Genomic DNA, 17,336 nt, shown 5'->3' on the forward strand with positions numbered 1-17,336 from the left:
AGGGAGGGCAATCAGCTTGAAGATATGGAGGAACCCAAGGAAGACCCTATTGATATTATACCAGAATATACAGGATTGCGAAAAAAGAGTAGTACCATTCCAAGCATTCATTCAAATAGATATACACAGGCCTTCTTGGAGGCAATGCTTAGAGATATTGGTCTCGTCGACTGGTCCTCCTTCCTGTGTGAGGATAACTTAACTAAAAAAGAACGTAAAGCCCTAAAGGAATTGCAAGATGCAAAAAATATTGTGATAAAACCTAGTGATAAGGGTGGAAATGTTGTCCTCCTCAGGGAGGAGGACTATGTCGATGAGATCAGAAGACAATTAGATATGGATACATATACTCTCTGATGAACAATCCACTTGAAAACATAATGGGGATCTTAAATAGGAAATTGGTCTTCGCATTGGATGAGGGTCTAATTAATAAACATGAGTTCAAATATTTGGAGGTCAAGGAACCGCGTATGCCTACTATCTATGTGCTTCCTAAGGTGCATAAGAATAGGAATACTCCCCCGGGTAGACCGATAATCTCAGGTTGCGATGGCCCAACAGATCACCTGGGGAAGTACATAGATGAAAAGCTGAAGCCCTTTGTTCGCATGCTTCCCTCTTTCGTGTTAGATACAGGTGACCTTCTAAACAAAATTGAGAACTTGACAATCGAGGAGAATGTCTTTTTGGTTGGACTAGATGTGGAATCATTATATACCTCGATTCCACACGATATTGGCCTAAGAGCTGTAGCACACTTCCTGGAGAGGAGAGGAGGAGGCTGGGCCCATCAAAATGAATTCATTATAGAGATGTTAGAATTCATTTTGAATTATAACTGTTTCTCTTTTGATGGAAAATTTTATCGCCAGACCCATGGAACAGCCATGGGATCCTCCTGTGCACCATCGTATGCCTGTCTACATCTGGGATGGTGGGAGGAATTCATTGTATACCCGCATCCCCTCTTCAGGAGGTGTGCCTCTACTTGGCTTAGATACATGGACGATATTCTCCTAGTTTGGAAAGGACCCCTGGAATCCTTGGAAGACTTCATTAAAGACTTGAATATCAATAAACTAAATATTCTTTTGACCTTTACTTATAGTAAAGATACCATTAGTTTCCTTGATCTCAACATCTATAAAGAGGTGAATAGATTGAAAACAACTACATATCGAAAACCTACAGCAGGTAACACATTATTGGTAGCGAGTAGTCATCATCTTCCCTCCCAAATTAGAGGGATCCCTACAAGTGAATTTCTTCGAATTTGACGCAATTGCACTGATTTTGAAAAATTAAAAAATGAAGCTCAAGATCTGTCATCCCGTTTTGAAAAAAGGGGATATCCTAAAAAACTAATAAAGAGGGGATACAACAGAGCACTTAGGCAGAATAGAGAGGAAGTCCTCAAAAGGGGGAAAAAAAAGAACAGTGATAATAGAGTTAGATTTATCTCAAGATATGGATCCCATTGGGACATATTACGAAACCTGATGATAAAAAATTGGCCACACCTAACCTTGGACAAAAGAATTAACTCAATAGTGGAGTATATACCTAGTATGGTCCCCAAAAAAGTCCCTACTTTGAGGGACATGCTAGTTAGCTCGGAGTTCAAGAGAAGGACTCCAGAAAAGGACCTATGGCTACAGAAACGTCCAAAAGGAATGTTCATGTGTGGTTCATGCAGATGCAAATATGTTTTGAAGTCGGATACCTTCTCTGATAGCGAACATAAGAAGGAATTCAAAGTCCATAATTTCATTAATTGTCGCTCAACTATGGTGGTGTATTCTATCATTTGCCCATGTGGGAAACAATATATTGGGAAAACTAAGCAAGAATTATACATACGTATAAATGAACATATTTTGGATATCTCCAAGGGAGAAATGAAAAATCCATTAGCAGCACATTTCAAAACACACCATGGACAATCACCAATTGGCTTAAGATTTATGGGGATCTACCAACTCCTTGGAGATAGGAAGGGAGGTGATCGTAACCGTATACTGTTACAAAAAGAAACCATGTGGATTTACACATTGGGGACTTTGAACCCTAGGGGACTAAATAATGAAATAAAATTTAACATGTTTCTCTAAGACCAAATCTTTTGGGAGCATGTGGATTTCTACTATGATGGCTGTTTTCCAGCGTCTATAGTGGTCTCCACATGCTCCCTTTTCCTTCCGGATTAGGCTATACTCGTTCCACTTATTTAGAATTGCTGCCCTGATGTCCTCTTTCCTTCGAATTTCCCTTTGTTAAGAGAATTTTGGATTGAATATAGATAATATGGATTGCACTCCAACATCCTATTATGATAAAACATAATATAATAAACTAATAAACTGAGATTGGAAATGAATGGCCAATCCTTTGTTTCTCATATGAAATATGAAATATATCACAGATAATAAAATCTATTTTCTTGGCAAAGATAATATGCACTGGATCTGAGTATCTCGCTTCTTGTGAATGAAAAATTAAGTGAAAAATAGTGAAATAAAATTAATCAATCTTGCCTCTAAATATGGAAGATTTAATCCATTGGATAAACTAGTCGTCTCATGTCTTTTCTGAAAGTCTCTCGTGTTGGGGTACTTGATCGTGATGACTTCCGGGATTGGTGGGGACCCGGGTTCTACTGCCTTTTTAGGCATGGAATCTCTCTCCCTGCCACTCCCGTAATATCTCACGATCTCTACCCATATATTAACTCTATATTAAAAAGTGAAGGTTAAATTATATGACAAAATCTTCTAATTTTGAGGAAATTTATATCTTTTCTAACTAAAAGACACATTTTGCATTTAAAGATAACTAAATATTAATACCGTGTCAAATAGGAATTAAATATAATTAATAATAGAGATTAATAAATCAAATCACATAGCAAAATGCTATTATAGTCACCTCTTGAGGAATTGATCATTTCAATTTAGATGTAGACACACCTTTGATGATCTCTTATGTATATGAATACTAAATACAAGGCTCTGGAAACATGGGTCAATTGAATGTTTTCCGTTATTTAAAGAGAAACTATTATGAACATATTTTGTGAAGATTGTTATGCATAATTTGCAACAATGTTGGCTCTTTCTATGGAATATTATGTTCTAAACTAAATAATCAATAATTGAATGTCGGGACACTATAAATACAGCGTACCTGGACATAATTGCCTAATAGCTCTGAGGAAATCCCGTTGCGGGATGAAACGCGTCAGCTGATTCAATCAAATCGGGCGGGTAATGACGTCTAAACCCTGCTCTGTAAGTCCCTGACCAGGCTGGATACACTACTTGGAAAGGGACATTTCATGTTTTTGAAACTTACCCTTTTTCCGGCGTGTGCTCTCACGCTCTCGGATTCTCTGCCTCTGGAGGTCTAACGTGGAATGATCCAATCCACTGGAAAAAGAAGGAATCACCTGGAGTGACGGTGAAAGAGATATATGCTCTCATACATATTTGAGGTTACCTGGTGAAGGCACTCCATTCCGCCTGTCGGAGTGATCGACCCTTGATTTGGCTCCCCGATACTCACTGGAAAGTCAGAGGTAAAACCTGTATGATCTAATGAAATTGTGCTTGTCACATATAAAAATCTTTATGAAATGGGCCTTTGAAAAAGTTTGAGATCGGGAGGGCTATGGATTGACCTAAGGGTCTAAGAATAGACTGCCTAATACCATCGATCCCTATAATAATTAGGATCTGATTACCAAAGGGAAGGGAGTAAAACAAAACACGCTGCATGATATGTTTCCTCAATATATGATGGCTATCCTCTTATGATGTGAATTGCACTATACAGAAAGCTTTCTGTCAAGAAAAATCATTACCAACTATCTGCAATAGGAACTCTGGCCACTCTTAGGATGGAAAATATCTTTGGTCAGAAATCGCTAATGTGAACACAACCCTGCGGTTTTTGGAAATAATCCTTCGAGATCAAATATATATCGATTACCCATAATCTGTATCCTTGAGGGGTTTTGAATTCATGTATAGAGGATTGATTCCAATTGTATGTTACCTTTTCCCTGGCCAGGAGAATTTTTTTTAAAACAAATGTATGTATATATTAATATTTCCTGAATTATTTGGAGTTTAAAAATAAAATACTTTTTTTTATATATTTATATCTACCCAAGAGTGCCTAGTTATATTTCTGGAATATTTATTTATTTATTTTTTCTTTTCTTTTAGTTTTTACATACATGTGTGATCGCTGGCACTGATAGGGAGAACGGGGGACCGAAAGTCCCCTGAAGTTCTCCATCACAAACCTCGGACTTCCGGGGTCTGTGTCGGCAGCTCCGTAGAAATGAATGGAGCGCTGGTCGCACTTGTGTGCATGCGTGACCAGCCCTCCTTTCATTTTTTTTGACCTGCCGACACAGACCCCGGAAGTCAGAGGTTAGTCATGGAGAACTTCGGGGTACTTTCGGTCCCCCGTTCTCCCTATCAGTGCCAGCGATCACACATGTATCCCCTCTCCTGTGGATAGGGAATTCATGTCTTTTGTAGGACACACTATGGGTCGGCTTTTTTTGGGGGGTTGCATGGTGTTACCTACAGTGGGGGTTTAGGGCTGTATGGCGTTACCTACAGGGGGGCTGCATGGCGTTACCTACTGGGGACTGTATAGCGTTACCTACAGGGGGCTGTATGGCGTTATCTACAGGGGGCTGTATAGCGTTACCTACAGGGGGGGCTGTATAGCGTTACCTACAGGGGGATGTATGGTGCTATCTACAGGGGGGACTGTATGGCGTAACCTACAGGGGGGCTGTATGGCGTTACCTACAGGGGGCTGTATGGTGTTACCTACAGGGGGCTGTATGGCGTTATCTACAGGGGGATGTATGGCGTTCTCTACAGGGGGATGTAAGGCGTTCTCTACAGGGGGATGTATGGCGTTATCTACAGGGGGGGCTGTATGGCGTTATCTACAGGGGGGGCTGTATGGCGTTATCTACAGAGGGGGCTGTATGGCGTTATCTCCAGGGGGGCTGTATGGCGCTATCTACAGAGGGGGCTGTATGGCGTTACCTACAGGGGGGGCTGTATGGCGTTATCTACAGGGGGGCTGTATGGCGTTATCTACAGGGGTGCTTTATGGCGTTATCTACAGGGGGGCTGTATGGCGTTATCTACAGGGGGGCTGTAAAAAAGGCACTATCTACAAGGGGGGGTTGTGTGACACCCAGGGGAGGGGGGCCCCAGTCAAAAGTTTGCTATGGGGCCCAGTCTTTCCTAGTTACACTCCTGCTCCACAATACGCTAAATTCGCGGATGTCTTTAGCAAGAAGGAGACAGAGGTCCTTCCTCCTCATTGCCCCTACGACTGTCCTATTGAGTTGCGCCCTGAAGCTTCACCTGCTCGTAGACGGGTTTATCCTCTTTCCTTGCCTGAAACCGGCTATGTCGGAGCATGTCAAGGTGAACCTGCAGAGGGGGTTTATCAGAAAGTTTATTTCACCAGCCGGGCCAGATTCTTCTCCATGAAGAAAAAGGATGGATCATTCTAAAACCTAATCACAGTAAAAAACAAGTACCCCTTGCCGCTTATCTCCGAGCTCTTCAACAGGATTCTTGGAGCCAAGATTTTTATGAAGCTGGACCTACGTGGGGCCTATAACCTGATCCGTATTCGCAAGGGTGACAAATGGAAAACCGCATTCAACACCGGAGACGGTCACTACGAGTATCTCGTAATGCCCTTTGGATCGTGTAACGCTCCAGCGTTGTTTCAGGAGTTTGTGAATGACATCTTCCGTGATCTTCTGTATGTCTGTGTAGTGGTTTATCTGGACGACATCTTAAACTGCTCACTTGATCTAAAGACGCATCGGAAGTATACCAAGTCCTGTCACGATTAAAGGGTAACAGCTCTTTCGGTTAAAGAGGCTCTGTCACCACATTATAAGTGCCGTATCTCCTACATAAGGAGATCGGCGCTATAATGTAGATGACAGCAGTGCTTTTTATTTAATAAAATGATCTCTTTTTACCACTTTATTAGCGATTTTAGATTTTCCTAATGAGTTGCTTAATGCCCAAGTGGGTGTATTTTTACTTTAGACCAAGTGGGCGTTGTACAGAGGAGTGTATGACGCTGACTAATCAGCGTCATGCACTCCTCTCCATTCATTTAGGCAGCGCATAGGAATCCTTTTAGATCGCTATGTGCTGTTTTATACTAACAAATTAACAATACTGAAGTGTTTAGACAGTGAATAGACATTCCACGGGATTGCACTTCGTTACTGTTTTTGTGCTAGTTACAGCAGGGCAAAGCGTAATCTCGCTGTAACCTGTCATTTACTCGCGAGATTACGCTTCCTCTGCTGTAACTATCACAGACAGAGTAACGAAGTGCAGAGATTGTGAATAGACATCCCGTGGAATGTCTATTCACTTTCTAAACACTTCAGTATTGTTAAAGGGAATGTGTCGCTAGAATTTTTTTTTTTTTTTTTAGTTAAACAGTTTACATGATTAGACATTGTTAGAATTTTTTGTAATTTTTTCACAAGTCAGGAAATATTATAAATTAGATTCTAATTTATAACATTTCCCTGTGCTGGTCACTAGAGGGAGCAATTCCCAAAATTGCAGCATTGGCATGTGGTAAAGCAACTACATTGCTTTATGCTGCAAATTTGGTGTAAACACACACGCTCTAGTGAGCTCACACAATCCCCCCTCTTTTATCCTGGCTAGTGCCAGGAGAAAGGAGGGGATTGAATGTTCAAGCCTCCTACACTGTGTGCCGCCATTTTTTGAGCGAATACACAGTGTAGTAGGCTTACATACAGTGGTAATCACACAGTAAAACACGAACAAACAGACATAACTTACCTGCTCCTGCCGCCGCCGCTACCCTTTGGTCCGTCCGCTCCGTCTGCTCCCTCCGCTCCTAGTGCTTGCTTCAGAACACATGTCCGGAAGCCGCGACCGGAAGTAGTCATCTTACTGTCCGGCCGCGGCTTCCGGTCCACAAGAAAATGGCGCCGGATGTCGCTCGGCCGAAGACCTTCCATTTGGACTGTGTGGCATGCGCCTTTCCCACACAGACGGCGTACAGCATAGTGAATAAAACACTAAAAGCAAATTGATTTTAAAATTATTTTTTTCGCGACACCCGTCCTTTAATGTGTTAGTATAAGACAGAGCATAGCGATCTAAAAGGATCCCTATGCGCTGCCTAAATTAATGGAGAGGAGTGCATGACGCTGATTGGTCAGCGTCATACACTACTCTGTACAACGCCCACTTGGTCTAAAGTAAAAACATGCCCACTTGGGCATTAAGCAACTCATTAGCATAAATGTAAAATCGCTAATAAAGTGGTGAAAATAGATAGTTTTAATAAATAAAAAGCATTACTGTCACCTACATTATAGCGCCTATCTCCTTATGTAGGAGATACGGCATGTCACGGGCACAGGGTATGTGGACCCACTAGGCCGCTCCGCCGTAGCGGGGAGGTAGCTGACCAGGTCACATTCTATGCGGAAGTAAATGGCAGACAGTAATGCTTGGGTACCTGAAATAGTCCGGGCGGTGGCTGTGGCTTCAGCACGGATGGAGGCAGGTGCGGCAAGTGGCGCCAGACGTGGCGGGCAGTATCCGATGAAGCGGTAGACACTTGACGTGGCAGATGACACTTGGCGTGGCAGATGGCACTTGACGTGGCAGATGGCACTTAACGTGGCAGATGGCACTTGACGTGGCAGATGACACTTGGCGTGGCACATGACACTAGACGTGGCAGATGGCGGAGGTGAGTGGATGCAAGCGCTGGCGTCTCCTGAGGAGGCTGGGGCCAGCGCTTGCCGACTCGTGGCTGCGGCTGTCAGCGGGAGGCTGGAGCGGACAGCCCGCAGCCATGGACATTACAGTATCCCCCCTCTTACGCCCCCTCTTCTTGGGACCGGAGCGAGAGAGAAACTTCTTTAGAAGAGTAGGGGCATTGAGGTTCTCCTCTGGTTCCCAGGACCTCTCTTCGGGGCCAAACCCCCTCCAATCCACCAAATAAAAGGTCTTTCCTCTCACTCTCTTGGTGTCCAAGATCTCCTTGACCTCAAAGATGTTCGAGGAGCCGCTGGGAGCAACCGCAGGGCTGGGAGTCTTGGAATAGCGGTTTAGGATCACAGGCTTCAGGAGGGAGACGTGGAAGGAGTTGGGAATCCTGAGGGTAGGAGGCAGCCGAAGCTTGTAGGCGACAGGGTTGATCTGCTGCAGGACCTCGAATGGTCCAAGGAACCTGGGAGCGAACTTGTATGAGGGCACCTTCAAGCGAATGTTCCGAGTGGACAGCCAGACTTTAGTCCCCGGAAGATACTGAGGCGGCCAGACTTTAGTCCCCGGAAGATACTGAGCGAACTTGTATGAGGGCACCTTCAAGCGAATGTTCCGAGTGGACAGCCAGACTTTAGTCCCCGGAAGATACTGAGGCGGCTCTTCTCTTGGTATCTGCCTTTCGCTTCATGCGATCTATTGCCAGCAAAATAGAGGACCGGGTCTGTTGCCAGATTTGTAGGAAGTCCCCATATGCAGAGTCAGCAGCGGGAACCTGAGATGAAGTTGACACAGGAAGAGGGACTCTGGGATGTTGACTGTACACGATGTGAAATGGAGTGGAGGTGGTGGACTCACTTGTGTGGTTGTTAAATGAAAACTCGGCCCAAGGAAGAAGCTGTACCCAGTTATCGTGCTGAGAAGAGATGAAGTGGCGGAGATCATTTTCCATGATCTGGTTGATCCTCTCAACTTGCCCATTGGACTGGGGGTGATAGGCAGAGGAAAAGTTCAAACTCACATCCAGAAGTTTACAGAGTGCTCTCCAGAATTTAGAGGTAAACTGAACCCCCTGGTCGGACACGATGTGAAGAGGCAGGCCATGCAAGCAAAATATGTGCTGAATGAAGAGGCTCGCCAGTCGGGGAGCAGAAGGTAGGCCGGTCAGCGGGATAAAATGTGCCATCTTAGAGAACCGATCCACCACCACCCAAATGGTGTTGCATCCTGCTGAGAGAGGAAGGTCTGTGACGAAGTCCATTGCGATGTGCTGCCAGGGGGCACTGGGTACAGGCAGAGGTTGAAGCAGGCCGGCAGGCTTGGAGTGAGTCACTTTATTAGAGGCACACACCGTGCAAGCAGAGACAAAGTCCAGAACATCCTTAGGTAGCGTGGGCCACCAAAAGTGACGAGTAATCAGGTCTTGGGTTTTATGGACACCAGCGTGCCCAGCTAGTTTAGAACTGTGTCCCCAGCGGAGAATTATTTTTCTGTCTGCCAACCGAACAAAAGTTCTCCCCGGAGGGATATTCCTAAGCTGCAGAGGATTGGCGGTGACAACGCAGGATGGGTCTATGATCGTCTGAAGGGACTCCACCGTGTCTTCCATCTCAAATGATCTGGACAGGGCATCGGCCCTCACATTCTTGTCAGCGGGACGGTAGTGGAGCAGAAATTGGAAACGGGTGAAGAACAGTGACCACCTGGCTTGACGGGGATTCAGTCTTTGAGCGGACTGAAGGTAGGTGAGGTTCTTGTGGTCGGTGAAGATCAGGATGGGGTGAGCTGCGCCTTCTAAAAGATGTCTCCACTCCTCCAGGGCCAATTTGATAGCCAGTAGCTCCCGATCTCCAATGGAGTAATTGCGCTCAGCAGAGGAAAACAGTCTTGAGTAGTAGCCACATACTACTGCCTTTCCTCTGGAGCTCCTCTGGAACAGAAGTGCGCCTGCACCAACAGAGGAAGCGTCCACCTCTAGTGGGAACTGCTGAGATACGTCCGGGTGATGGAGGATCGAGGCTGAAGTGAAGGCTCTCTTGAGGCTAATGAATGCGGACTCTGCCTCTGGAGTCCACACCTTGGCGTTTACGCCCTTCTTGGTAAGGGTAGAGATTGGAGCCGTCAGAGAAGAAAAGTTCGGAATAAACTGCCGGTAGAAATTGGCGAAACCGCTGTATGGCCCTTAGGCCTTGAGGACGTGGCCATTCCAGGACAGACTTTAGCTTCTCAGGGTCCATCTTAAGGCCTTGATCCGAGATGACGTAGCCCAGGAAGGGCAAAGACCTCTTTTCAAAGGTGCATTTTTCTAACTTGGCATACAAGCGATTCTCTCTTAGTCGTGGAGAACTTGACGAACATGCCTCCGATGGGTCATCAGATCTGGGGAGAAAATTAGAATATCATCGAGATAAACTACAACACACGTATAGAGGAGATCTCGAAAGATATCATTAACGAACTCCTGAAATACTGCGGGAGCGTTACACAGTCCGAAGGGCATCACTAGGTAGAAGGAAGGTCGCGGGCTGCCAGTTCGTCCTTGATGTGAGAGGACAGTCCCTGCCAGAAGGTCTCCACCAGTGCCTCATTGTTCCATGCCAGCTCGGCTGCTAGGGTACGGAAGGAGATCGCATACTCCCCTACTGTGGAGCCTTCTTGCTTGAGGGTCAACAGAGTGGCTGCGGCAGAGGATGTTTGACCCGGCTCCTCGAACACGGCACGAAAGGACTGCAGGAACAAGGCTAGGTCCGAGGATACAGGTCCTTGTTGCTCCAAGATTGGGTTCGCCCATGCGAGGTCCTTGCCAGCGAGGAGGGAGATAATAAATGCCACTTTGGCCTCCTCGGAGGGGAAGAGATGAGGCCGTAGCCTAAAATGCACCGTGCATTGATTGAGAAATCCTCTACATGCTCTGGGGTCACCGTCGTAGCGAGGAGGAAGAGGCAGAGGAACTGAGGATCCGGAACAAACAGGGGGAGCAACAGGCAGTGGCACAGCAACAGCCTCAGGAGGAAGAACCGGAGGTGGAACAGCGAGTAGATCCAGGCGGACCAGGATAGAATTCACCGCCTCAAGGAGTTGATCCTGACGTGTGCGTAGGTCATGCATCTCTGTCTGAATCTTCTGTACTGGGGTCTTGGGCTGGCCAGCGGGTTCCATGGCCTGAGCGTACTGTGACGGGCACAGGGTATGTGGACCCACTAGGCCGCTCCGCCGTAGCGGGGAGGCAGCTGACCAGGTCACAGTCTATGCGGAAGTAAATGGCAGACAGTAATGCTTGGGTACCTGAAATAGTCCGGGCGGTGGCTGTGGCTTCAGCACGGATGGAGACAGGTGCGGCAAGTGGCGCCAGACGTGGCGGGCAGTATCCGATGAAGCGGTAGACACTTGACGTGGCAGATGACACTTGGCGTGGCAGATGGCACTAGACGTGGCAGATGGCACTTGAAGTGTCAGATGGCACTTGACGTGGCAGATGGCTCTTGACGCTGGTAGGCACAGGAACAATACGGAATACAGGAACGGTAACAGGGCACGGGTAACAGTTGGAACGGGAGACAATAAGGAACCATTTGCGAGACAGACTGGGAAAGATTAACAACGCTCAGGCATCGAACTAGGGGGCTGGACCCCTCTTATAGCCCTGGGTACTCACGGGTCAAAGGTCGTTCAAGATGTCCGGTGCACGCGCTGCCCTTTTAAGAGCGGGGACGAGCATGCGCGCGCACCCTGCGGGCTCCGGCGGAGGTGAGTGGATGCAAGCGCTGGCGTCTCCTGAGGAGGAGGCTGGGGCCAGCGCTTGCCGACTCGTGGCTGCGGCTGTCAGCGGGAGGCTGGAGCGGACAGCCCGCAGCCACGGACATTACACGGCACTTATAAGGTGGTGACAGAGCCTCTTTAACTTGAGAAGTGCGTATTTGAAAGAAAATCTTTGCCCTTCCTGGACTATATTATCTCTGATCCTGGTCTACAAATGGATCCGGAGAAAGTGAAGTCTGTCTTGGAGTGGCCTCGTCCTCAAGGTCTCAGAGCCATACAGAGATTTTTGGGATTCGCAAATTTGTATCGTCAGTTCATCCCAAATTTCTAGTCTCTTACTGCTCCCATCTCTGCACTTAGCAAGAAGGGAGTGAAGGCTAAGGACTGGAACCCTGAGGCAGAGTCGGCATTCTCCAACCTCAAGAGTGCCTTCACTTCTGCTTCCGTTCTTCATCATCCTGATGTGACTCAACAGTTTTCTTTGTACGTTGACACCTCTTCCATTGGTGCTGGAGCACTCGTGTTTCAAAAGAATTCCAAGGGTAAGGCAATATCCTTTGTTGTTTTTTTCCAAACTCTTCTTTCCTGCAGAGTGCAACTATTCTATTGGGGATCGCGAATTACTCGCCGTCAAGGTGGTCTTAGAAGAGTGGAGACACCTGTTGGAGGAGGCTGCTCATCCTATCATCATCTTCACGGATCACAAGAATCTTACATATCTACAGTCTGCTCAACTACTGAACCCTCGTTAAGCCAGATGGTCACTTTTCTTCGCCAGATTTCAATTCATGCTTCATTTCCGCCCTGTGGACAAAAACATTAAGGCCGATACCTTGTCCCGGTCATTTGAGACTAACGTCTCTGAAGAAAGTCCTCAACATGTTATTGATCCTTCTAGGATTATTGCTGTTAACCCTGTGCAAATCAAGGACATGCCTCCTGGGAACATTTTTGTCTGTCTTGCTGCCGGAGAAGAATTCTCCACTGGGGACATAATTCCAAACTGGCTTGGCACTCTGGTGTCTGTAAAACTCAGGACTTTATTGCTCGTCACTACTGGTGGACCACGCAACCTAAAGATGTCTTGGACTATGTTTCTTCCTGTACGAACTGTACCCAAAACAAGGCTACTCATTCTAAACCTACTGGCTTGCTCCTACCTCTGCCAGTTCCTAATACTCCCTGGCAACACATTGCCATGGATTTTATTACTGACCTTCCTCCTTCTACTGGATGCACTAGAGTCTGGGTCGTGGTGGACCAAGACGGCACGTTTTGTCCCTTTAACTGGCCTTCCCTCTGCTCCTCGTCTGGCAAGTTTGTTTATCCAGCACATCTTTTGTTTGCACGGACTTCCCCTCTATATTTTGTCAGATCAGGGTGTACAATTCACATCTAAGCCCTATGTAGACTTTTGGATGTGAAATTTGACTTTTCTTCCGCTTATCACCCGCAGTCTAATGGAATCAACCAGGTACTTAAGAATTACCTTCGTCATTTTGTTTCGGTTCAACAAGACAATTGGGTACAGCTTCTGCCATGGACCGAATTCTCATACGACAATCATACCAGTAAATCTACTGCTTCTTCTCCGTTCTTCATTGTGTACAGTTAACATCCATGTGTTCCTCTTCCTCTGCCAGCTACGTCTCAAGTGCCTTCAGCCAATTCTTCCTTTGGAGATTTCCTTCACATCTGGCAGCAAACTAAGTCAGCGATCCTTCAGACCGTTGATTGCATGAAGACATATGCAGATAGAAAAAGAAAACTTTCCCCTCAGTTTTCTCCTGGAGTCAAGGTCTGGTTGTCTTCCAGAAACACTCCCAGCTTCCATAGAAATTTAGCAACAAAATAAACCCTGTCTCCTATTATCTTTGACTACCGCCTACGCTCAAAATTCCCAACTCATTCCATGTGTCCCTCCTAAAGCCTGTGGTCCTGTACTGATTCAGCCAATCCCCTAGTTCTACAGTTGCTCTCTGCGGTTCTTCTGACATTTTTGACGTAAAAGAGATTCTGGATTACAAGAGGGTAGGAGGGAGGACCATCTACCTGGGGGACTGGAGAGGGTTTGGTCCTGAGGAAAGGTCATGGAAGCCTGAAGAGAATGTGGATAGTCCAGCCCTCATGTAACGTCTATGGCCACGGTCCGTCGTTCGGTCGTTAACCTCGACGGCTGGACAGCTTACCTCACTGCAGCGTCGTCCCCCAGTCAGGCGCCGCCACTCACTTCCGGATTCTGTGTGTCTCCGGCGGGCGCGCGCGCCTGCACGTGCACGGCCTTAAAGGGCCAGTGCGCGCATTTTTGCAGTAACTCTGCAATCTGGGCCAGGATGCCCTGGGCTATAAAAAGGGCTCTGCCCTCTTGCTCTTTGCCAGAGCGTTGTTAGTTCCCATTGTTTGTCGTGCTTATGGTCTCCCAGTGTCTTCCAGTCTTCCAGTCTCCCAGTGTACCTTGCTCCTGTATCCCGTATCCTGTTTCCGTGCTACCTAGTGCTATTGCTATACTGTGCTACTTGCCGTGCTGTGCTACAGCCTACGCTGACCTGCTACACCTCACCTGACGATTTCCCGCCGCCTGGTCCTGGACGTGTCTGCCTCGCCACTGCCTACGATTGCCTCAGGTACTCTCGCTGAACTATTGAACTGTGTACTTACCGGTTTGGCCAGCTGCCATCCCGCCACGCGGTACGGCCCAGTGGGTTCACACCTCGCATCGTGACAGTACGCTCTGGCCATGGACCCCGCTGGCCAATTCAAGGGCTTGACACCCTCCCAAGCCATGCAGGCGGATCTGCTGGATCTCCGAGCTAAGCAGGATCAGCTCCTCGTGGCCGTGGACACTATGGTGCAGCAGCTAGGGACGCTAGTTGCTTCAATTCCTGCTTCTATGCAAGTTCCTCAAGCCGACCCTCCTGTTACTCCTCCTGGCAGTTCCTGTACGGATCCTCGGTTCTCGCTGCCATTGCCGTCTCGGTTCGATGGAGACACCAGTGCTTGTCGGGGGTTTCTGAACCAATGCCACATTCATTTTACCCTGCACTCTCGAGCATTTCCGTCAGATGGAGCCAAGATCGCATTCATCATCTCCCTCCTGACTGGCAAGGCCCTGGCATGAGCTAATCCTATCTGGGAACGTCAGGGACCCGAGACCCGAGACTTCCAGGAGTTCGCACAGAAATTCCGTACCGTGTTTGAGGAGCCTGGGCGAGTCTCATCAGCCGCCAGTGCCATCTTCAACCTTCGCCAAGAGGACACCTCCGTGGGCGAGTATACGATTCAGTTCCGGACTCTGGCAGGAGAGCTATCCTGGAACAATGAGGCCTTTGTGGCATCCTATTGGCATGGCCTATCGCCCGAGATCAAGGATGAACTGGCTGCTCGAGACCTGCCTTCTGCCTTGGACGACTTGATTCTGCTTGCCACTCGGGTTGAAATAAGGCTGAGGGAAAGATCTCACGAGGTTCGTCAGGAGCTCCGGCACCCTAGACTGGTGCCCAACTTTCAGCAACCCCTCTTGCCTGCTTCTATTGCTTTGCCCGAGGTCCCGATGCAAGTAGACAGACTAAAATTATCGGTCCAGCAGAAACAGCGCAGGCGCACCTCTGGACTTTGCATATATTGCGGCCTCGTTGGCCACGTCATGCGTCTGTGCCCTCACAAGCCAAAAAACGCCAGCGCCTAGGTTTGGTTGGAGAGTAAACCCTGGGCGTCAACACATTGAAGCAAGAACTCTCTTCCAAACTATTCATCCCTGTAAACATCATAGCTGGCGAAAGGTCCCATCAGGTCTTTCGCATATCTGGACTCCGGCTCTGCAGCCAACTTCGTCTGCCAGGATCTTGTGGATCTCTTACAGTTGCCTACTATCCCGCATGAAAGGCCGCTGATCGTTGCCTCGGTGGATGGACTGCCACTGCCGGACCCAGTTGTGTCCGTAACCAAGCCATTGAGACTCCAAGTGGGAGCCCTTCATGCTGAACACATCTCCCTGTTCGTTCTGTCCAAGGCCATCAACCCCGTGCTGCTGGGTTTGCCTTGGCTTCGTCTCCACGCCCCCGTCCTGGATTGGAACTCTGGAGAGGTTCTCCAGTGGAGCCCGAAGTGTCTTGACTGCTGTCTGAGTCATATCCAGTCGCCACAGCCTACTCCTCTTCAGTCTTTGACAGGTTTGCCTCCCTGTTTCTCCATGTTCAGCGATGTCTTCAATAAAAAGGAGGCCGAGACCTTGCCGCCACACCGGGCATATGACTGCCTGATCGACCTGTTTCCGGAATCTTCTCCTCCTCGTGGTAGAGTGTACCTGCTCTCCCTGCCAGAGACCCAGTCCATGTCGGCCTACATTAAGGAGAATCTGGAGAGGGATTTCATTCGTAAATCTTCATCCCCGGCCGGAGTGGGGTTCTTCTTTGTTAACCCCTTCCCGCTCCTTGACGTACTATTACGTCATGGCAGCTGTATCGTTCGCGCTCCATGCCGTAATAGTACGTCTCGGGAGTAACGGCCGTTTCGGCCGTCCTCCCGACACATACAGGAGCTGTGACGCTGCTGTCTTGTTCAGCAGCTGTCACAGCTCCTACAGCGGGGACCGATCGCTGTGTCCCCGCTGATTAACCCCTTAAAAGCCGCGTTCTATAGAGATCGCGGCTTTTTAGGGGTTAAGCTGCCATCGCCGGCCTGCTACGCGACAGCGGCCGGCGATGGTGACTATGGCAACCGGACACCAAACAATGGCGTCCGGCTATGCCATAGACGGAAGCCTAGTGGGTCCTGACAACGTCAGGACCCACTATGCTTGCTGTCAGTGAGTAGCTGACAGTTCTAATACACTGCACTACGCATGTAGTGCAGTGTATTAGAATAGCGATCAGGGCCTCCTGCCCTCATGTCCCCTAGTGGGACAAAGTAATAAAGTTAAAAAAAAGTTAAAAAAAGATGTGTAAAAATAAGAAAATAAAAGATTTAAAAGTAATAAAAGTAAAAATCCCCCTTTTTCCCTTATCAGTCCTTTATTATTAATAAAAATATATAAACAAACAAATAAACTATACATAATTGGTATTGCCGCGTCCGTAACGGCCTGAACTACAAAATTATTTCATTATTTATCCCGCACGGTGAACGCCGTAAAATAAAATAATAATAAACCGAACCACAATCACAATTCTTTGGTCACTTCACCTCCCAAAAAATGGAATAAAAAGAGATCAAAAAGTCGCATGTACCTAAAAATGGTACTGATCGAAACTACAGTTCGTTACGCAAAAAATAAGTCCTCGCACGGCTTTATTGATTGAAAAATAAAAAAGTTCTGGCGCTTAGAATATGGTAACACAAAAAGTGAATGATTGTTTACAAAACGTATTTTATTGTGCAAACGCCATAAGACATAAAAAAAAACTATAAACATCTGGTATCGCTATAATCGTATCGCCCCGCAGAATAAAGTGAATATGTCATTTATAGCGCACGGTGAACGCTGTAAAAAAAAAAGAATAAAAAAACAATAGTAGAATTGCTGTTTTTTAGTCACCACGCCACCTAAAAATAGAATAAAAACTGATCAAAAAGCCGCATGCACCCCAAAAAAACTACAATGGATTCCTCAAGGGGTCTAGTTTCCAAATTGGGGTCACTTTTGGGGGGTTCCCAATGTTTTGGCACCACAAGACCTCTTCAAACCGGACATGGTGCCTAATAAAAAAGAGGCTTCAAAATCCTCTAGGTGCTCCTTTGCTTCGGAGGCCG

Source organism: Rhinoderma darwinii, chromosome 1 (assembly GCF_050947455.1).
Source record: "Rhinoderma darwinii isolate aRhiDar2 chromosome 1, aRhiDar2.hap1, whole genome shotgun sequence".
Classification (NCBI taxonomy): domain Eukaryota; kingdom Metazoa; phylum Chordata; class Amphibia; order Anura; family Rhinodermatidae; genus Rhinoderma; species Rhinoderma darwinii.